Source organism: Balaenoptera acutorostrata, chromosome 1, assembly GCF_949987535.1.
Source record: "Balaenoptera acutorostrata chromosome 1, mBalAcu1.1, whole genome shotgun sequence".
Classification (NCBI taxonomy): Eukaryota; Metazoa; Chordata; class Mammalia; order Artiodactyla; family Balaenopteridae; genus Balaenoptera; species Balaenoptera acutorostrata.
In genome coordinates this window covers 79411366-79435213 of record NC_080064.1, presented here as the reverse complement: position 1 = coordinate 79435213, position 23848 = coordinate 79411366, and the positions used below count along the sequence as shown (strand labels likewise).

Below are 23848 nucleotides of genomic sequence, written 5' to 3'. Positions count from 1 at the left end.
CAGGGGGTTTAGGAAGTGATGCCTGCATGAAAATAGGAAGTATAGGTAGGAATAGTTACTTTGATAAAGTTGGAGCCCAGGACCAGGAGAACATTCTGGGCAGAATGAAAGGTCTGAAATGTGACGGCTTTTGGTTCCCCCTTTGAGACATATCATTTTGCCCTCCATCACTCATTAGAAAGGTTTTGGTTCTGTTTATTCGAATAAGGTTGGACTTGATATCTTCTGTCTCTGGAGACATGAGGGAAGGGGTAGCCTGAGCTCGTTCAGATTCTATGAGACAGGGGGTGCCCCAAGTTATATGTTCTTAGACTGAAAGGACAAAAAGTCACCAGGACTCACCAGCAGTCTTTTTCTAAGGTGGCAGCTATGAGGGCCAAAGGCTGCTCTTCTCACCTGCATCCGTCCGAATGTGTACCAGCCTGCACAGTAGTCATCTCACTCAGAATCTGTCTAGAATTCTTCCTTCGGAACTGACTTCTGAGTTACACACAGGAAATTCAGCCTTTGGTCAGAGGAGAGTCTCCTTTAGTCTGTTTGTTTGTTTTTTTTTTTTTTTCTTTTCCTCCCTTGGGTAGAACCTTCTTCCTTCCATTTCTTTCTTCCTCTTTCCCTTCCTTTTTCCTCCATCCCTCCCATTCTTCCTCTTTCAACATTTGTTATCCAACCACTCTGTGTCAAGTACTGGGGATAAAAGATAAATAAAAAGCGATAGTTGAGTATGTGGGCAACAGATCTATAAACAAGGAGACTCAAAATGCGTTACCCCTTCTTTTTGCTCCACATCTATTTGTATGGATTCAAACCCAAAGGGTTTATGTGAGCCAGACCAGCACTAGGAAAGAAGCACACCAACTAGCCATTTAACCTCTGCAGGCAGTTTGCCAAGAGCCCTGTCAGAGAAGGACAGATATAAAAACAAGCATGAAATTGTCCTGGGATAAAGTAAAAATAAAAATGGAAATAGGGGCTTCCCTGGTGGCGCAGTGGTTAAGAATCTGCCTGCCAATGCAGCGGACACGTGTTCGAGCCCTCGTCCGGGAAGATCCCACATGCTGCAGAGCAACTAAGCCCGTGCGCCACGACTACTGAGCCTGCACTCTAGATAGAGCCTGTGCTCCACAACAAGAGAAGCCACCTCAATGAGAAGCCTGTTCACTGTGACGAAGAGTAGCCCCTGCTCGCCGCAACTAGAGAAAGCCTGTGCGCAGCAACAAAGACCCAATGCAGCCAAAAATAAAATAAATAAAAGAAAATAAAAAATGGAAATAAATAGGTACCTTAACTTTCACAATCTGAACTGGAATAGACTGGGATAGATTTTTTGTTACACAAACTCTTGCAACTTGCTATTCAAAACCCAAGAACCAAATAAATTTGGATGAGAGACTACTTAATATTTCCATCCATTATTTCTTTTTGTAATTGAGATATAACTGACATATAACATTGTATTATTTTTAACTGTACAACATAATGATTTGACATATTATATACTGTGAACTGATTACCAGAACAAGTTTAGTTAATATCCATCACCACACAGTTACAAATTTTTTTTCTTATGATGAGAACTTTTAAGATCTACTCTCTTAGCAACTTTCTAATATACAATACAGCATTGTTAACTATAGTCATCATGTTGTCCATTACATCCCCAGAATTCATTTATCTTATAACTGGAAATTTGTACCTTTCAACCGCCTTCACCCATTTCAGCCACGACCCCCGTGCCCACTCCCCGCCCAGCCTCTGGTAACCACCAGTCTCTTCTCTGTATCTATGAGTTTTGTTTGTTTTTTTTAAGATTCCACATACAAGTGAGATCACATAGTATTTGTCTTTCTCTGTCTCACTTATTTCACCTAGCATAATGCCCTCAAGGTCCATCCATGTTGTTGAAAATGGCAGGATTTCCTCCTTTTACATGACTGAGCAACATTCCATTGTATATAGATACCACATTTACTTTATTCATTCATCCATCAGAGGACACTTCAGTTGTTTCTATGTTTTGGCTGTTGTAAATAATGCTGCAATGAACATGGGGGTGCAGACATCTTTTCCAGTTAGTGTTTTTGTTTCCTTTGGATAAATACGCAGAAGTGGAATTGCTAGATCATATGGTAGTTCTATTTTTAATTTTTTGAGAAAACACCATACTGTTTTCTATAGTGGCTACACCAATTTACATTCCTACCAACAGTGCACAAGGGTTCCCCTTTTTCCATATCCTCACCAACACTTGTTATTTCTTGTCTTTTTGATGATAGCCATTGATTTGCATTTCCCTGATGATTAGTGATGTTGAGCACATTTTCATGTGCTTGTTGGCAATTTGTATGTCTTCTTTGGAAAAATATCTATTCAAATCCTCTGCCTATTTTTAAAAATTGGATTGTTTGGGGTTTTTTTTTTTTTTTTCTATTGAGTTGTATGAGTTCTTCATACTTTTTGGATATTAACCATTTATCAGATATATGACTTGCAAATAATTTCTCCCATACCATATGTTGCCTTTTCATTTTCTTGATGGTCTCCTTTCCTGTACAGAAGCTTTTTAGTTTGATGTAATCCCACTTGTTTATTTTTTATTTTGTTGCCTTTGTTTTGGGTGTCAAGAGCTCACTGCTAAGAATGATGTCAATGACCTTACCTGCTATGTTTCCTTCTAGGAGTTCTATGGTTTCAGGTCTTTAACTCATTTTGAATTGATTTTTGTGTATGGTATACGATAGTGTTCCAGTTTCATTCTTTTGCATGTGGCTGTCCAGTTTTCCCAGCACCATTTATTAAAGAGACAATCCTTTCCCCATTGTATATTCATCCTTTTTTCTTAAACTGGTGCTTCATTCTGGTGAGAAAATCCATAGCTCTTTTCTAATCCTCAATGGAATTTGTAATCCCCCAAATACTTAACCACTACACTGCAATACATCAGCTGTTATGACTACAGAAAAGCAGAAAAACGTGTGTGGAAAGAAAGTAGCTGCAGGAATTAAACTAGAAAAAAGTGGTAAGAACATGAATGAGTCAGCATGAGGGTATAACAGCTTTAAAAGGTATCAACTTCAAAGAGAAAATGAAATTATTTGGGTTGCCCTAGTAACACCAAGATAAAAATGTGGAAGTGAAAATGCAGGATTTAACACTAGGAAAACCTTCTTTGGCACCAAGATCTCTCACATCATGGAATGAACTTTACCATGGCAACAGGCAAAAAACATGTAAACGGAGTAAAGAAAAAATATCCAAGGGAGTGGAAGCACAGTAATAAAGACTAAGCTGATCTAATAAATAATCTGTACCTTTCTTTTCTTTTAATTCACAGAATTAAATAGGGGGAAGGCAAAGGGTCTGCAGGGATCAAATGAGACTTTCCTCAGTGACATGCGATCTTAAATGATTTTAAAAGTTCAGCTTAATGTATTATTTTCACACACTTATTTTTCCCCAAATGGTATAGAATCTCTCCTCAGTCTAGACCTCTGGTTTTATTACAGGAAAAGGCAAAAGAAATAAAAACAGAAGGAATAGGTTACATTTTCCATGCCCAATCTCTACTTATTTGGAGGAGTTATGTCCCTGGTGATTAAGGCAAGAAGAGACATTCATATTAATATACTACTGCAGTATTAAAGGATTACTCTAGTATTATAGTATTCAAGGCACAGCACTGAAGTCAAAGTGTCCAGGTCTGAATCCTAGCTCTGTCACTTGTGAGCTGGGTGACCATGAACAGGTTACTCAATCCTTCTGTTTCCTCATCTTTCAAATGGGGAAAAGGATGGTATCTTCCTTCACTGGGTTTCTGGGAAGTGTATAAGAGGTAATTCTGGCAAACACTAATTGCTGTACTAGGCAGGAAATTAGCACTCATATATGACAACTACTAATATTATCAATAGAGCTAACAATCCAATTTGATAAGTGTGATAGGGAGTTTACTATTAAGAATAAGAATTTCTTGGTGTTTAGGGCCTTCAGCTCTAACTTGAGGTATCAAACTAAAAACAATTCTTTATAAAACAAAAGAAACAAGCTTTGAAAGATCGTTTTTGTTAAAAGGGAGAGGAAAGATATAACAATGAATATTTAATATTATTATGCCTACTAAATACCAGGCATTAAACAAGTTATCTGTTGAGCTTCCACATGAAACCCATGAGGCAGGTGTTATCTTAGCTCTTCAGAAGAAGAAATGTACAAGAGAGATGAATGATTTCTCCAAGGTTACAAAGCCTGTGACTGGAACACCAAAACTTCCCACTCTGCTCTGTCAGATTCCAATGCTCAAACTCATTCTACTTCATGAGAGAAATTATTTTAGTCTCTAACAACCTACTTTATGGGAAATTCAGCCTTGTCATCCATTGGCCAAAAAGCCTATTTGGGGAGTTAGCTATCCGAGGACTGAATTCAGGGCAATCAAATCTCTAGCCTAAAATCTGGCACTGAGAGAGAAATCCAGTCTGAGGAAAGATCTTTTAAAAGTTTACAAAGGACTCAGCTTCTCTCCACAAGGGGGTAACTGGTACCACACTTAACACTTCTGTTGTAGAACCACAGAAGATCTTTTATGTTGTACTCTTGGTTACACCTATTTTTCGTTTGATGGTAAACCCCTGGGTGGAGAATGCAATCCCCCAATTTCACACTGTTCCAATCTCCTTTAGGGGGATCTGCATGTGACTTTCAGGAACTCAGTGCAGCAAAACAGCAAGAACCTTCTGTACTGAGAATTTGAATACTGGGAAACATATACCAAATCAAAACAGAAGGACAGTGACTACTTCCTTCCTTTTCATTGTTCTTATTCAAGTTAATTTGGTCAAGACACTTAACTATTAACCATCTCTTGCCCCTAGAAAGTTATCACATCCTCCCTTTCTTGATGCTTCAGCAAAGTGTTTTGCTTTATTGCAGATATGTCTACAAAGAGGATTTGTTTTTCTGAAAAATGGTTCAAATGTTCATTGTCTTTTTTTTTTTTAATTTATTTGTTTATTTTGGCTGTGTTGGGTCTTCGTTTCTGCGCGAGGGCTTTCTCTAGTTGCCACAAGCGGGGGCCACTCTTCATCGCGGTGCGCAGGCCTCTCACTATCGCGGCCCCTCCCGTTGCGGAGCACAGGCTCCAGAGGCGCAGGCTCAGTAATTGTGGCTCACGGGCCTAGTTGCTCCGCGGCATGTGGGATCTTCCCACACCAGGGCTCGAACCCGTGTCCCCTGCATTGGCAGGCAGACTCGCAACCACTGCGCCACCAGGGAAGCCCCATTGTCTTTTTAAAATTATGATTCTGAATTTCTTGCTTCCAGTTTCAGATCACACAATGTTTCCAGAAGCAGGGGACAGAAAGTGCTTTAGGTGCACTTTATGTAAAAAATTCCCATAGGTACCTGAAGTCTCTTCCCAATCCATGGGTTGATTGGGAAGAACTAAGGTTGGCAGCCTCAGTTCTGCCAACTAATTCTTTTTTTTTTTTTAACATCTTTATTGGAGTACAATTGCTTTACAATGGTGTGTTAGTTTCTGCTTTATATCAAAGTGAATCAGCTATACATATACATATGTTCCCATATCTCCTCCCTCTTGCGTCTCCCTCCCACCCTCCCTATCCCACCCCTCTAGCTGGTCACAAAGCACCCAGCTGATCTCCCTGTGCTATGCGGCTGCTTCCCACTAGCTATCTATTTTACATTTGGTAGTGTATATATGTCCATGCCACTCTCTCACTCCGTCCCAGCTTACACTTCCCACTCCTCGTGTCCTCAAGTCCATTCTCTACCTCTCCGTCTTTACTCCTGTCCTGCCCCTAGGTTCTTCAGAACCTTTTTTTTTTTAGATTCCATATATATGTGTTAGCATACGGTATTTGTTTTTCTCTTTCTGACTTACTTCTCTCTGTATGACAGTCTCTAGGTCCATCCACCTCACTACAAATAACTCAGTTTCGTTTCTTTTTATGGCTGAGTAATATTCCATTGTATATATGTGCCACATCTTCCTTATCCATTCATCTGTCAATGGACACTTAGGTTGCTTCCATATCCTGGCTGTTGTAAATAGAGCTGCAAAGAACATTGTGGTACATGACTCTTCTTGAATGATGGTTTTCTCAGGGTATATGCCCAGCAGTGGGATTGCTGGGTCATATGGTGGTTCTATTTTTAGTTTTTTAAGGAACTTCCATACTGTTCTCCATAGTGGCTCTATCAATTTACATTCCCACCAACAGTGCAAGAGGGTTCCCTTTTCTCCACACCCTCTCCAGCATTTATTGTTTGTAGATTTTTTGATGATGGCCATTCTGACTGGTGTGAGGTGATACCTCATTGTAGTTTTGATTTGCATTTCTCTAATGATTAGTGATGTTGAGCATCCTTTCATGTGTTTTTTGGCAATCTGTATATCTTCTTTGGAGAAATGTCTATTTAGGTCTTCAGCTCATACAGCTCAATACCAAAAAAACAAACAACTAATTCTTGATGTTAAGACATACCCAAACATGTGGACCATTCTGAAATTGTAGCTCTTTTAGGGGAATCTGACTTATGATATGATTTCATGTCAACCTGAGTTCTAGGGTACATGTTCCCTTAGCTTCAATTTTTCTTCATATCATCAAATACAACCTGCAGATACTTCTATTAGTGCTCTGCTTTCTATTTATATTTAACCTTAATGTCTTCATCCCAACTCCCCAAGTTTCCTCCTTTTCTTGTTTTCCCCAATATAAGTGACTCATGATGTATCTGATGGATCAGATGTATGGCTTGAGAGAGAAGAAGATGACACCAAGATTTTTGACTTGAGGAACAGAAAGGATGGAGTTGACATTTTCTGAAGGGAGAAGGAAACGACAGAAAGAGCAAATTTGGGGAGATGGGGATGAGGAATTTGGTTAGAGCCATGTTAAATATGAGACATCTATTAAGACGACCAAGTGGAGGGACTCCAGAAACAGTTGGATATACTAGGCTAGAGTTAGGAAAGATCTGGGCTGGAGATATAAATGTGGGGGTCATCAGGATATAGGAAGTGATTAAAGCCATGGGACAGTATGAAGTCACTTTGGAAGTATACAGAGAGAAGAAAACTACCTAAGGACTTCTACAGCAAGGAGCATTTTCCCACCAGATGTGGGATTGAATTACTCTCTCACTTGTTTAGGTTACTGTGAAAATGTCATATTATCATTAACATGATAATGGAACACTGTCTCTGGTTACCCTCTTTAAAATATTAATACTAGCTTGCCACCACCAGTGGCACACTATCCAAGCATTCCATTTTTTCATTCTCCTAAGTGACTTTTATCAACAGCATTATCTTTATCAGATGTACTACATACGTGTTTACTTGTGTTTTTGTCTGTCTCCTGAATTATAAGGTACGTTTCATAAGAAACAGGGACTTTGTTTTGTTCACTCGTACCTCCCAGTGTGCAGAACAGAGCCTGTCACATAAAAAGGACTCAGTAAATAGTTGCTGAATGAATGAATGATGAAGAATGAGTATACACGTTTTCTGAAATTCTCTCAGTTGTTAAAAATGAATAACTATTATACCTGTTTTATTGCACTTCACAAATTGAAGGTTTGTGGCCACCTTGCATTGTCAGATAATGGTTAACGTTTTTTAGCAATAAAGCACTTTAAAATTAAGGTATGTACATTGTTTTTTAGATATAATGCTATTATTGCACACAATAGACTACAGTGTACTATAAACATAACTTCTATATGCACTGGGAAACCAAAAAATTGGTGTGACTTGATTTATTGCAATATTTGCTTTATTGTGGTGGTCTGGAATCAAACACACAACATCTGTGAGGTATGCCTGTATAACAGAAATATTTCTGTAAATACCAGAATTTAGAGTTAGGTGCACTTAGTTTTGAAGAAGAGAACCACCAGATTTTTTTTTTGCAACACTCTGCATTTTCTCATGATACCCACACTCTGCTTCAGGGCAGAGGAGAAGCAAAGAAGGTATAAAAGGCCACCTGGGAGATTTATGCGGAGGTTGAAAAGGAAAATCTTTCTCTGCCTTGTTCAGGGAGTTGGGAGAGGGAAGATAGGAGAGGAGTGGGAAAAGAGAGGTTCTCGGCCTGATTTATTTTGAACTTGGGCTCCCAGATAATAATTGTAGCAGTATCATATTCTTTCCTCTACTTCCATTGCCTGTCTAAATCACCTTCCAGGGACCTACCATAGAATAAGGTAAAGACTGCAAGAAGGGAAGGACAGGTACTCACTAAGCAACAGCAGGCAAGAGTGATCATTGATAGTTTGGGTCAGAATTCTCAACGGTAAATGACTGGCAAAGCACAGGTGCAGGAAACTGGGAGAGTCAGGACTGTGGGAAGCCATGGTGAATCTACCATCATTCTGCAAAAAACATGATACTGAATTGGTGGTAACAAGAGCCTGTAAGTCAACCTTTTGCTATAACTAGCATTATTCAGTCCCTTACTGGAGTCTGAGTTCCATCTTTCGAGAGGAATGTGGAAAAATATTAGATAGACACTTATTTAAGAGCAACAAGTTCCACCTTCAAAAATATATCCAGATTTCAATATTTCCAACTCAGCTCTATTGCTATTACCCTGGTCCAAGCCGTCATCATCTCTCAGCTAGATTACTGCAATAGCCTCACAACTGGTCTCCCTGCTTCTGCCACTGACCCATATAGATTTGTCTCAACTGAGCAGCAGAATGATCCTATTAAAATATTGGGTTTCTCCTGTGCTCAAAACCTTCTGACAACTCCATCTCACTCAGAAAAAGCCAGAATGTTTACAAAAATCTTACTAGGCCCTATGTAGTCTGCACTCTCCCCACGCTCAGCACCAGTGTCATAGCCTCCTTCACTCTGGCTAGCTCCAGCCACACTGGTCTTTCCTGCAGTTTCTTCAACATCCCAGGTTCACTCCTGCCCCAGGGCCTTTGCATTTGCAGTACCCTCTGCCTGGAATTCTCCTCTTCCTGACACCAGCAGGGCTCAATCCCTTGCCTTCTTCAGGACTTCATGAAACTTATCCAGATTCCAACCACTTTTCACCATTTCTGTCACTACCACTCTGGGCCAAGCCTTCACCAGCTCTCGTGTGGATAATACAGCAAAGCTGATTTCATGTATTACAACCCCAGCCCCAGCACTCCCTTTCTTCCTGCCCTGCCTTATTTTTCTCCATAGCATTTGGCACCTTTGAACATACTACACATTTTAGTTACTTACGTGTTTCTCTTGTCTCCTCCCCCTTGACCGTAAGTCCCATGAAGGCAGGAATTTTTGTCAAATTTGGACACTATTTTGTCCCTAATGTCCAGGAGAGTGTCTGACCCATATTTGTCATTCAATAGATATTTTTGGATTTAAAGAATAAAGCAATAGAAACAGAATTTATAGAGACATGTTACCTAAATCGAGACAAGCAAAGGAATATATAAGTCTAACAGATGATTCAAGAACCTAGGAGTAAATGGATAGACTAAGGTACCGACTACAAAGTGCTTCAATTTCAGATGTAAAAACAGGCCTCAAACTGCGGCATGAGAGATTTAGGGTAGACAGGAAGAACCTGTTGTTAAATTATTCAATAGACGGTTCTAGAACAAAACCTGTGGGTTGGTCACGCCACTGAGATGTGAAAAATGGGTGCGACTTGCTCTCTGGGGGTGGAGTGCTAGCTGAGAAAGCCCACCGCTGCTCTGCTCGGAGCCTAAGATGAGTATTTCCCCAGGAGCCAACATCACTTACTGAAACAGCAGAGAGTGCCATGTGCTTCCAAAGGGAAAACACATGTACTGGTATTAAATTAGGAATTACCCACTGGAAAACCTGTTGACAGAATCTGGGCTGAGCTGGGCTCCTGAAATTTATTAGAAAATCTTGGGGGAAACAAAATGCAGGGTACAGAGAGCGGTGGCTCTCCGTGTGTGGAATCAGCTGGGAAGTTTTAAAAACACTAATACCCGGGTCCAGTTAAATCAGAACATACCCCAGGCAGGACGTTTCTTCTTTAAAGGTGCCCAGGTGACTCCAACATGCAGCTGAGGTTGAGATCTATTTCCCTAGAAACTTCGTACTTCCTCTTTTTGTGATTAAAAAGTAAACCTATGAACCAGGTGATGTCTTAAGGAGAAACTGGAGCTTTATCTGTGCCTACCGAAGCAGAGTTCACTTACTTAAAATGATTTCAGTACTCTATGAACTCATATTTTCGTATCATGTCTTTAGTTAATAGGTACCCCACCTCTCCCCGGATCACCACATCAAGACTGACAGGCTTCCCCAGGCGGCCCGCCCTCCTGTGGGAAGAGGATAACATTTGACGGGGTCATGACCATAACTGCAGTGTCCTATTTTGGAAGCCTGTGGCTGAGTGTTTTCATAGGCAGTCCAAGATCAACACTCTCCCTACCTGCTCTGTTCACTCCTTCACTCCCCTGGGTTATTTATATACAAATCCATCTCCCCGCCCACACTATAAATTCTGTAACAGCAGACGCTGCCTTGCTCATTTTGGCACTCCCAGCCTCTGACCTCGTTGTCTGAGGAGTAATGGCAAGGAGCTCCACAGGCATAGCAATGATTTACTCCTCCAGAACATTTTATAATGTGGATGATGCATCGAACACTAGAACTCTAGTTTTGATGGGGTCCATTTTTACTTTATAGGTGTTTTATTTTAGAATAACAGTGAGTGTGGATCTTACCAGCAAAGATCTCTTTATGAATAAAGAAAAATCCCATCTCCACCACAACATGAGCTAAGGTTTACTATGTGCCTAGACAGTGTCAGGCACGTCACATGTATCATATTATTTAATCCCCAAACATCCCTAGGCTCTAGGTACCCTTACAGAAGAAATTGAGACCTTGGAAGGTTAAATGTCCTGCCTAGGGTTACACAGCAGTAAGTAGAGGAGCCTGGATGCAACCAAGGTGATCTGGTTTTAGAGCCAATTATTCTAAGTCAGTCACTAAACCTAACATTTCATGCATAACAGAATTGAAAATTGAATTTCTTCCTGATTTAATTTAGGAATTAGTTAGCAGGAAAGGGTGTTTTCCCCTACTCTACAGAAGGGTTTCTTAAAAACTGGGAGTGCTACTACTTAACATGTCCTATTAACTTACATTATAATATCAGAGATGCTTTCTTTTAAATTCATATTATATTCAGAGTATAACATGTTAAGAGATGTTATCTTTAAACTTCCTGTTTGCTTTTCCATTCGTGTTGACTCCTAACTTTTTGGCTTTAAATCTCTTAGCTCTTCAGTCTCTTGGTCAAGCACTTAATAATTTTAAAGAATCTTAAGAGTAGAATCTACCGCATCCCATAGCTAAATGAGAGTACAGCTAGTCTATTCTCCTGTTGTACACCCATATTTTTAATAACAAATTTATAGTTTATTACTTGATAATGAAAGATAATACACAGGTTCAATTTTTATGTCAAATACTTAGTTTAGGAAAGATAATGAAGATTTCTTTAACCTTCTTCATAGGTGATTCTAATATAAAAATACTGATGATGTGTAGGTAGTGTTTCTGCTACTTTCCCCACTTTCACTAAATAAATTAGTTGGAGTATGGTATGAGATGTTGAGAGATTGGGAATGACTCTCTTAAAATGTCATAGAGATTAAAAATTTTCTCTTTCTCAGATTATAGTCTAAAAACAAATATATTTTAAAACAGGCTTCATTCCAGGTTTCCAAGCAAACACACCCAAATAGATTAATTAATATATCAGAGCCTTAGACTGTTTTCAAATGCTATACCTACACTGCTTATGATGTCATACAAGTAATTTTGATTCAGTTTGAATATGTCAACAGGAAGAGGTCTGGCAGAAACAAAATTCTAAGCAAACTAATTCTGAGACTCAAGCAATTCCATTACCAGAAACGCTAGTTAAACCAAACAGTAGTGCGGCCAAAGAACATCAAGGAACACCACTGTTTTCAAGATTTGTGGTTTCCTCATATAAGGGACCTATTCTGCTCTTACTTGGATGTGGCACAAAGGGGCTTTTTAAAAGCATGGTATATTTCAGTTTAATAAAAAAAATCTCAATACAGCTGAGTGAACGTAAAGATGCTCGCAGTCGGATACATTCCTCAGTCTCTATAAATATGTCTGCTGCTTGACATCAATAACACACCTTGTTGCCTCACCTAAAACATTCTTGTTTTTGCATATCAAATATTCTAATGTGATACAGTCCTTTGTGCATGGCTCCAGTTTGGGTCTAATATTCTCTTCCCTTCTATTGAAGAATAGGTCTCCTGAAAATTTTGCAGAAACAGACTGTCATCATACTAAGCATCTTTTTTCCAAACCACAATGGCCACTGCTGACTGAACTTACTAGGCAAAACCATTCATAAATGTGGGGTATATTCCTTCTTATGGCATCAGTGAGATATTAATAGCATTTTAATACAAAACCTCAGGGTAATTTGTGCAAATTCTTTTCTCTGTGAAGTGATTCTAGTTTTGTACATTTAGGCTGATATGAAATCCTTAGTCCAAAGCAATATATGCCAACAGTAAAACTAATAAAAGTATTCCTGTTGTTGCCTTATGGGTATATATTACGTCATTGAACATCTGTATTCTGAGAACTCTAAGTTTAGTCATAAGCAGCCACGTTAATCTAAAAAGTAAAAATGGAAGTAAGTTATCTCTACTTACCATTTTGTTCAACATAATGCAGTGGTTACAATGCAAATTTTACAGCCAGAAAGACCTAGGTTTGAAATCTAGGTCTGTGGCAATCTCTTTCAATTATGCACACTTAGAAAAATGCTTGGCAGTAAATATGACAATTATCAACCTCATTATTTAATTAAGAAAATATTAGCTAGGCTTCTCTCCTGGGAAGCTTCTGAATTCTGAAAATCCCACTTCCTGTATGTTTCTCTATATCTACCGTTCACAGAATATGCCTAAAAGTACCCCCAAACTGTGGTGTCCTCTAAAACATCTGGTAATTTTTTCCACTTACCTCAAGATAGGCCAGTTCCTTCAAATCAACCACCTCTAATTTACCTGTTTTACCTGTCTTTGCTGCATGGATATACTGAAACAAAAACGCATGAAAATGCCAACCTACCCCAATTCTTGAACTAGGTATCTGGAAATTTAGAGGTCCCAGATATGCAAATCTGTTAGATCCTCCCCACCCCATTCCTGACTACGTGGCTCCTGAAGCTTCCTCGGCACCTAGCATCCCTGGAGCATGACCCAAAGCTTTAAGGAAACCTCAATAGCTAAGACTAGTAAAGATAAGGCCACTGGAGCAGTTCCTAAGAACAAGTACCCAGCCCTACCCCACACCTTCAGGTGGTTAGACCTGCCAGCATGAAAATCACAGCACCGTGGAAAGGCTGTTCCTCTGACTGCTGCCATGCAAGAACACCGCTGCCTTTCTGGGGTCTACCGGATGGCCAGCAGCTGCAGCTGCAGGACTGATTCATCCCCTTACAGGAGACTTCCTGGAAGCTGAGTCACTATTTCCAGGAGTAGTCACTGAAAGAGCCTTCATGTTGAACCTTCCTTGCAAGGTGCTACCAGGGCCCTGCGCTCTTTGTGGCCTGAGCTATAAGATGGCAACACCATGGTAGGAGAGATCACTTATTGTCTCCTGGTATCCAGTGTCTCCTTTTTACAAGATAATTGATAAGTGCCTGTTCCAGCCCCCTTGCAGGCAGGTGTGACCATGTGACTTAGTCCTAGCCAGTGAAATAGAAAAGATATCTTCAACTCTGAGTTGTGTCCTTAAAGGAAAGGAGCTTGCCCTCGACATACCCTCCTCCTCACTTCTGAGGAGGGTATGTCACTTCAATCAGACCAACAAGGGATACATGATAGCAATGGTGGAACATCAAGACACAAGGAGGCTGAACCCTTGCCATTATAGACCCCCATGATCATGTTCCTACTAGTATGGGAAAGAAAGAATGTCTTTTCTTGTTTAAGCCACTATTAGGAGGAGGCAGAGGGTATCTCTGACATCATTTGAACCCATAACTCTTAGCCATATGTGGCAGTGCTCACACTGGGGTAGGTGAATGCATCCAGGTGGGGAGTATGAGAAACCATAAGATATACATGTGTATTTTCTAGGTACATAGACTTTACTCAAAGATTCTGGATTAAAAGTGTTATACTGAAACCAACGGGGACATGGTTTCATATATTTTTGAAAGTTAAAATACAAGATAATAAATGAAATTTGGTGCTGCAGACAGAATATTTCTAGCTCTATTCCAGGTTCCTGAAATAAGTAGAAAATCTCTTCTATCCTGAGGGAGGCTCTGATGGAAAGTAGGAGGTGTATTAGTTGTAGAAAGGATATTTAACTACAAGTCCAAGGTTCTAGACCCAACTCCACTTCTGACTATACTATATGAGACAAGTCCTGCTGCTCTGTGCTTTTAGGTTTATGAAACAGAGCCACATGTCTATGTGTCCAGTCAACACACTGCCATATATATATATATATACACACACACACACTCTTGGGTTGCATGGGGGATAAAGAGGACTTAGACATGATCTTGGAAGGCAATGAGATGCTAGGAGTTGTAATCCAGGAATAATGACATCCAAGTGGAAGCCTTCCCAAAAAAGGCCACTCACTACCTGGACAACCTATTGTGAAGTTCTTTAGTGGAAAACTTCTACAATTTGCACAGAACTCCCAAACAACTTTCTATGGTTCACTATTAAATGAGAAGACAATTATAAATTACCTGCTACTTAGGGAATGCCTCCACATATAAATGCCTTTATAAGAGAGATATAAAGAAGACAAATACACAATCAAAGGAGCAAATGAACACACACAAAAGCCTAAAGCAGGAGAAACATGCAAAGAAAAGAGCAAATCACTTTTAAAAAACTCTAAACTATAATTAAACTTTTCAGGGAGCTAGCAGAAGATATTGTGTCCATAAACATATCAGAAAAAGCTTGGAAATTAAAAATAAGATAATTGAAATGTCAACATCAGGGTTAGATTATAATGTTGAGAAAATTCATCTTGAAGTGGAACAAAAAGGCAAATGGGGAAGAAAAAATAGATATATAGATTCCAGATCCAATATCTGAAAAACGAAAATTTCATAAAGATTTTAAAGAGAAAGTGAGTAGAGAAATTACACAGAAAATACTGCAAGAAAATTTTCTCAAATTGCAGAATATGAGACTCAATATTTTTAAAAAGGATGACCAAAGTGTCCAGCATAAGGAATAACTAAAGCCCCATACCATCATGAGGTGTCAGAGCATCAAGGATAAAGAGAAGATTCTGAAAGCTTCTGGGAGATAAAGGGGGTTAGAGGACATATATGAAGAAAAAAAATTCAGAACCACTGATATTGTTAGACTTCTCAATAACAATACTGGATGCTAAAAGAAAATGGTTTAAAAAAAAGTCTTTAAAATTGTTAGTGTAAGTAGTTGTCAATTTAGAGTTCAATACCCAGCCAAAATAACTTTCAAATCTGAGAGTAGAATGAATAATATATTTCAGACATTGAAAGACTCAGAAAACTCACCTTTATGCATTCTTTCTTTTAAAAGTACTGAGGGATGTAAAGGCAATAAAAAGTTCCTCCCTTGAATTCCAGACATACATCCAGCTGCTGACTTGACATTTACAATTAGATGTTGAATAGGCATTTCAAAATCAGTAAGTCCAAAACAGAATTCTTTATTTCAACCCCATATCTGCTATTCCCACAATCTTCTACATTACAGTTCCTCTGGTTTAAAACTTTGAAGTTAATTTTGACCTCTTTATCTTGCACCCAGGTCTATTCTGTCAGCAAAGCCTATTGGCTCAACTTTTAAAATATATCCAGAATCTGACCATTTCTCATTAATTATACTGCTACATCCCAACCACCAGCATGTCGCATGTGGTTTACTGCAACAGGTTCATAACTAGTCTCCATGCTTCCATCCTTGCCTCCTACAGTCTAGTCTCTACTATTTTTTTCCTCAAAGTGTGCCTTTTTTAGAAAATCAGTGAGGTCAAAACTATTTTCACAGGAATACTACACATGATTTGCCTTTTTAATTCACATTCTCTGGTGAATGTACAGAGGAATTTTCTGGAGGCTACATGATGTTAGTGAACAGACTGAATGCCAGGCATTAAAGAAATATGTAAAAATTTAAAACAATGTCATTGTCTTTCTTTGAGGGAAAATAGTTATTTTCATAAAAATATATTATTTGTGTTAACATGTTTTCTTATTATTTTAAAATAAGTTAATACTTAACAGTTTAAAATTTCTAATATGGTAAATATCTACAAATATAACACACATAAAGCTCTTTGGGAGTCTTCAATAATTTTTTAAGACTACAAAGGCCCTGAGGTCAAAAAGTTGGGCTAATGGCTTCTCTATACGGCAGCCAGAGTGATCCTTTTAAAACTCAAGTCATATTACGAACCTCATTTGCTTAGAACCTTCTAATGGCTCCTCACTTCACTCAGAGTAGAGGAGGACAAGACACTTCATGAGCCTACAGTACCCTCTCCTAATAACTACTATTCTCCCCTCGCTCAGTGCCTTCCACCCTCATTGGCTTTCTTGCTGTTGCCCCATCATGCCAGGGATATGCCTTTGTATTTGCTGTTCTCTCCTCAGATATGGATGGCTCCCTCCCTTCCTCCAGGTCTTTGCCTTATGAGCCATATTTTTTGTTGTTTCTCTTTCCAGATATTTAAATACTTGCAAATATTTCCCTATTCTTCTATGGTAGTGCTACCTCTTATCTTTGCCACACATATATTCGTTTATCCTACCCCACCTGTCACAGAATATGTCCTGAGGACAGTGGCTGGTTTTTAATCTCCTCAAAGGAGAGCAGATCTGGTGGTGGTTTGCACCCAGTATGATCTTGAACTGAAAACACATGGCTGAACTCAAGGGATTATCTGGCTAAACCTTTAGGAAAGAATACGCTCAACCCAGGGCAGAGAGCCCCAACTCTATTCAAATTTTGAAAACAAAGACCCAGTCTCTATGAAAATTTGTGGAAAGCCTGATGACTTGGTGTCAGAAAATTCTTTTTAAATTCATATGCTGCAGGAGAGACCTTCAAGATGGTGGTGGAGTAAGATGCGGAGATCACCTTCCTCCCCACAGATACATCAGAAACACATCTACATGTGGAACAACTCCTACAGAACACCTACTTAACGCTGGCAAAAGACTCAGACTTCCCAAAAGGCAAGAAACTCCCCACGTACCTGGGTGGGGCAAAAGAAAAAAGAAATAACAGAGACAAAAGAATAGGGACGGGACCTGCACCAGTGGGAGGGAGCTGTGAAGGAGGAAAGGTTTCCACACACTAGGAGCCCCTTCGTAGGCGGAGACTGCGGGTGGCGGAGGGGGGAAGCTTCAGAGCCACGGAGGAGAGTGCAGCAACAGGGGTGCAGAGGGCAAAGCGGAGAGATTCCCGCACAGAGGATCCATGCCGACCAGCACTCACCAGCCCCAGAGGCTTGTCTGCTCACCTGCCAGGGCGGGCGGGGCTGGGAGCTGAGGCTGCGGCTTCGGAGGTCGGATCCCAGGGAGAGGACTGGGGTTGGCGGCGTGAACACAGCCTGAAGGGGTTAGCGCACCACAGCTAGCCAGGAGGGAGTCCAGGAATAGGTCTGGACCTGCCGAAGAGGCAAGAGACTTTTTCTTGCCTCTTTGTTTCCTGGTGCGCGAGGAGAGGGGATTCAGAGCACCGACTAAACGAGCTCCAGAGACGGGCGCGAGCCGCGGCTATCAGCGTGGACCCCCGAGACAGGCATGAGGTGCTAAGGCTGCTGCTGCCGCCACCAGAAAGCCTGTGTGCGAGCACAGGTCACTATCCACACCACCCCTCCTGGGAGCCTGTGCAACCCGCCACTGCCAGGGTCCCATGATCCAGTGACAACTTCCCCGGGAGAACGCACGGCGCGCCTCAGGCTGGTGCAACGTCACACTGGCCTCTGCCGCCGCAGGCTTGCCCCGCATCCGTACTCCTCCCTCCCCACGGCCTGAGTGAGCCAGAGCCCCCGAAGCAGCTGCTCCTTTAACCCCCTCCTGTCTGAGCAAAGAACAGATGCCCTCAGGTGACCTACATGCAGAGGCGGGTCCAAATCCAAAGCTGAACCCCAGGGGCTGTGCGAACAAAGAAGAGAAAGGGAAATCTCTCCCAGCAGCCTCAGGAGCAGCGGATTCAGTCTCCACAATCAACTTCATGTACCCTGCATCTGTGGAATACCTGATTAGACAACGAGTCATCCCAAAATTGAGGCGGTGGACTTTGGGAACAACTGTAGACTTGCGGTTTGCTTTCTGCATCTAAGTTGTTCCTGGCTTTATGTTTATCTTAGTTTAGTATTTAGAGTTTATTATCATTGGTAGAGTTGTTTATTGATTTGGTTGCTCTCATCCTTTTTTTTCATACATATATATATTTTTTTTCCTTTTTCTCTTTTTATGAGTGTATATGTGGTATGCTTCTTTCTATGATTTTGTCTATATAGCTTTCCTTTTACCATTTGTCCTAGGGTTCTGTCTGTCCGGTTTTTTTTTGTTTTTTTTTAACTATAGTTTTTTAGTGCTTGTTATCATTGGTGGATTTGTTTTTTGGTTTGGTTACTAACTTCTTTCTTTCTTTTTTTTTTCTTTTTCAATACTTTTTAATATTTTTATTTTTAATAATTATTTTTTAATAACTTTATTTTATTTTATTTTTTTCTTTCTTTCTTTCTCTCTCCCTTTACTTCTGAGCCGTGTGGCTGACAGGGTCTTGGTGCTCTGGCCGGGTGTCAGGCCTGTGCCTCTGACATGAGAAAGCTGAGTTCAGCACATTGATCCACCAGAGACCTCATGGCTGCATGTAATATGAAACGGCGAAAGCTCTCCCAGAGATCTCCATCTCAACGCTAAGACCCAGCTCCACTCAACGACCAGCAAGCTACAGTGTTGGACACCCTATGCCAAACAACTAGCAAGACAGGAACACAACCCCACCCGTTAGCAGAGAGGCTGCCTAAAATTATAATAAGGTCACAGACACCCCAAAACACACCACCAGACGCGGCCCTGCCCACAAGAAAGACAAGATCCAGCCTCATCCACTAGACCATAGGCACTAGTCCCCTCCACCAGGAAGCCTACACAACCCACTAAACCAACCTTAGCCACCGGGGGTAGACACCAAAAACAAAAGGAACAACGAACCTGCAGCCTGCAAAAAGGAGACTCCAAACACAGTAAGTTAAGCAAAATGAGAAGACAGAGAAACACACAGCAGATGAAGGAGCAAGGTAAAAACCCACCAGACCAAACAAATGAAGAGGAAATAGGCAGTCTACCTGAAAAAGAATTCAGAGTAATGATAGTAAAGATGATCCAAAACCTTGGAAGTAGAATGGAGAAAATACAAGAAACGTTTAACAAGGACCTAGAAGAACTAAAGAGCAAACAAACAATCATAAACAGCACAATAAATGAAATTAAAAATTCTCTAGAAGGAATCAATAGCAGAATAACTGAGGCAGAAGAACGCATAACTGACCTGGAAGATAAAATAGTGGAAATAACTACTCCAGAGCAGAATAAAGAAAGAATGAAAAGAATTGAGGACAGTCTTAGAGACCTCTGGGACAACATTAAATGCACCAACATTAGAATTATAGGGGTCCCAGAAGAAGAAGAGAAAAAGAAAGGGACTGAGAAAATATTTGAAGAGATTATAGTTGAAAAGTTCCCTAATATGGGAAATGAAATAGTCAGTCAACTCCAGGAAGCACAGAGAGTCCCATACAGGAAAAATCCAATGAGAAACATGCCAAGACACAAATTAATAAAACTATCAAAAATTAAATACAAAGAAAAAATATTAAAAGCAGCAAGGGAAAAACAACAAATAACACACAAGGGAATCACCATAAGGTTAACAGCTGATCTTTCAGCAGAAACTCTGCAAGCCAGAAGGGAGTGGCAGGACATATTTAAAATGATGAAAGGGAAAAACCTACAACCAAGATTACCCAGCAAGGATTTCATTCAGATTTGACAGAGAAATTAAAACCTTTACAGACAAGCAAAAGGTAAGAGAATTCAGCACCACCAAACCAGCTTTACAACAAATGCTAAAGGAACTTCTCTAGGCAGGAAACACAAGAGAAGGAAAAGACCTACAATAACAAACACAAAACAATTAAAAAAATGGGAATAGGAACATACATATCGATAATTACCTTAAATGTAAATGGATTTAAATGTTCCCACCAAAAGACACAGACTGGCTGAATGGATACAAAAACAAGACCCGTATATATGCTGTCTACAAGAGACCCACTTCAGACCTAGGGACACATACAAACTGAAAGTGATGGGATGGAAAAAGATATTCCATGCAAATGGAAATCAAAAGAAAGCTGGAGTCGGAATTTTCGTATCAGACAAAATAGACTTTAAAATAAAGACTATTACAAGAGACAAAAAAGACACTATGTAATGATCAAGGGATCAATCCAAGAAGTAGATATAACAATTGTAAATATTTATGCACCCAACGTAGGAGCACCTCAATACATAAGGCAGATGCTAAAAGCCATAAAAGGGGAAATTGACAGTAACACAATCATAGTAGGGGACTTTAACACCCCACTTTCACCAATGGACAGATCATCCAAAATGAAAATAAATAAGGAAACACAAGTTTTAAATGATACATTAAACAAGATGGACTTAATTGATATTTATAGGACATTCCATCCAAAAACAACAGAATACACTTTCTTCTCAACTGCTCATGGAACATTCTCCAGGATAGATCATATCTTGGGTCACAAATCAAGCCTTGGTAAATTTAAGAAAATTGAAATCGTATCAAGTATCTTTTCCGACCACAATGCTGTGAGACTACATATCAATTACAGGAAAAAATCTGTAAAAAATACAAACACGTGGAGGCTAAGCAATACACTACTAAATAACCAAGATATCACTGAAGAAATGAAAGAGGAAATCAAAAATACCGAGAAACAAATGACAATGAAAACATGATGACCCGAAACCTATGGGATGCAGCAAAAGCAGTTCTAAGAGGGAAGTTTATAGCAATACACTCCGACCTCAAGAAACAAGAAACAATTCAAATAAACAACCTAACCTTACACCTAAAGCAAAGAAAGAAGAACAAAAAACCCCCAAAGTTAGCAGAAGGAAAGAAATCATAAAGATCAGATCAGAAATAAATGAAAAAGAAATGAAGGAAACCAGAGCAAAGATCAATAAAACTAAAAGCGGGTTCTTTGAGAAGATAAACAAAATTGATAAACCATTAGCCAGACTCATCAAGAAAAAAAGGGAGAAGACTCAAATCAATTGAAGCAGAAATGAAAAAGGAGAAGTAAAAACTGACACTGCAGAAATACAAAGGATCATGAGAGATTACTACAAGCAACTGCATGCCAATAAAATGGACAACCTGGAAGAAATCAACAAATTCTTAGGAAAGCACAACCTTCTGAGACTGAACCAGGAAGAAACAGAAAATATAAACAGACCAATCACAAACACTGAAATTGAGACTGTGATTAAAAATCTTCCAACAAACAAAAGCCCAGGACCAGATGGATTCACAGGTGAATTCTATCAAACATTTAGAGAAGAGCTAACACCTATCCTTCTCAAACTCTTCCAAAATACAGCAGAGGGAGGAACACTCCCAAACTCATTCTACAAGGCTACGATCACCCTGATATCAAAACCAGACAAAGACGTCACAAAGAAGGAAAACTACAGGCCAATATCACCAATGAACATAGATGCAAAAATCCCCAACAAAATACTAGCAAACAGAATCCAACAGCACATTAAAAGGATCATACACCATGATCAAGTGGGGTTTATCCCAGGAATGCAAGGATTCTTCAAAATATGCAAATCAATCAATGTGATAAACCATCTTAACAAATTGAAGGAGAAAAACCATATGATTATCTGAATAGATGCAGAAAAAGCTTTCGACAAAGTTCAACACCCATTTATGATAAAAACCCTCCAGAAAGTAGGCATAGAGGGAACTTACCTCAACATAATAAAGGCCATATATGAGAAACCCACAGCCAACATCGTCCTCAATGGTGAAAAACTGAAACCATTTCCTCTAAGATCAGGAAAAAGACAAGGTTGTCCACTCTCACAACTATTATTCAACATAGTTTTGGAAGTTTTAGCCACGGCAATCAGAGAAGAAAAAGAAATAAAAGGAATCCAAATTGGAAAAGTAGAAGTAAAGCTGTCACTGTTTGCAGATGACATGATACTATACATGGAGAATCCTAAAGATGCTACCAGAAAACTACTAGAGCTAATCAACCAATTTGGTAAAGTAGCAGGATACAAAATTAATGCACAGAAATCTCTTGCATTCCTATACATTAATGATGAAGAATCTGAAAGAGAAATTAAGGAAACACTCCCATTTACCACTGCAACAAAAAGAATAAAATACCTAGGAATAAACCTACCTAAGGAGACAAACTACCTGTATACAGAAAACTATAAGACACTGATGAAAGAAATTAAAGACGACACAAACAAATGGAGAGATACACCATGTTCTTGGATTGGAAGAATCAACATTGTGAAAATGACTCTACTACCCAAAGCAATCTACAGATTCCATGCAATCCCTATCAAACTACCAATGGTATTTTTCATAGAACTAGAACAAAATATTTCAAAATTCGTATGGAAACACAAAAGATCCTGAATAGCCAAAGCAATCTTGAGAAAGAAAAACAGAGCTGGAGGAACCAGGCTCCCTGACTTCAGGCTACACTACAAAGCTACAGTAATCAAGACAGTATGGTACTGGCACAAAAACAGAAATATAGATCAATGGAACAGGATAGAAAGCCCAGAGATTAACCCACGCACATATGGTCACCTTATTTTTCATAAAGGAGGCAAGAATATACAATGGAGAAAAGACAGCCTCTTCAATAAGTGGTGCTGGGAAAACTGAACAGCTACATGTAAAAGAATGAAATTAGAACACTCCCTAACACCATATACAAAAATAAACTCAAAATGGATTAAAGACCTATTTGTAAGGCCAGACACTATAAAACTCTTACAGGAAAACATAGGCAGAACACTCTATGACATAAATCACAGCAAGATCCTTTTTGACCCACCTCCTAGAGTAATGGAAATAAAAACACAAATAAACAAATGGGACCTAATGAAACTTAAAAGCTTTTGCACAGCAAAGGAAACCATAACCAAGACGAAAAGACAACCCTCAGAATGGGAGAAAATATTTGTAAATGAAGCAACTGACAAAGGATTAACCTCCAAAATTTACAAGCAGCTCATGCAACTCAATATCAAAAAACCAAACAACCCAATCCAAAAATGGGCAGAAGACCTTAACAGACATTTCTCCAAAGAAGATATACCGATTGCCAACAAACACATGAAAGGATGCTCAACATCACTAATCATTAGAGAAATGCAAATCAAAACTATGAGGTATCACCTCACACCAGTCAGAGTGGCCATCATCAAAAAATCTACAAACAATAAATGCTGGAGAGGGTGTGGAGAAAAGGGAACCCTCTTGCACTGTTGGTGGGAATGTAAATTGATACAGCCACTATGGAGAACAGTATGGAGGTTCCTTAAAAAATTAAAAATAGAACTACCATACAACCCAGCAATCCCACTACTGGGCATATACCCTGAGAAAATCGTAATTCAAAAAAGTCTTGTACCAAAATGTTCATTGCAGCTCCATTTACAATAGC

General features: G+C 39.6%; 1 protein-coding gene across 3 annotated transcripts in view; it reads right to left on the bottom strand.

Moving 5' to 3' along the window:
- Positions 1–23848, bottom strand: part of LRRC8C (leucine rich repeat containing 8 VRAC subunit C) — a 90180-nt gene that overhangs the window by 53748 nt on the left and 12584 nt on the right. The window contains exon 1 of one of the 3 annotated variants that reach the window (XM_007176352.2): positions 343–552. The exons of the other annotated variants lie outside the window; for them this stretch is intronic. The gene's annotated coding sequence lies outside the window, so the exon portion shown is untranslated. Of the gene's footprint in view, positions 1–342; positions 553–23848 lie in introns of those variants that run through there. 3 annotated transcript variants of the gene reach the window in all.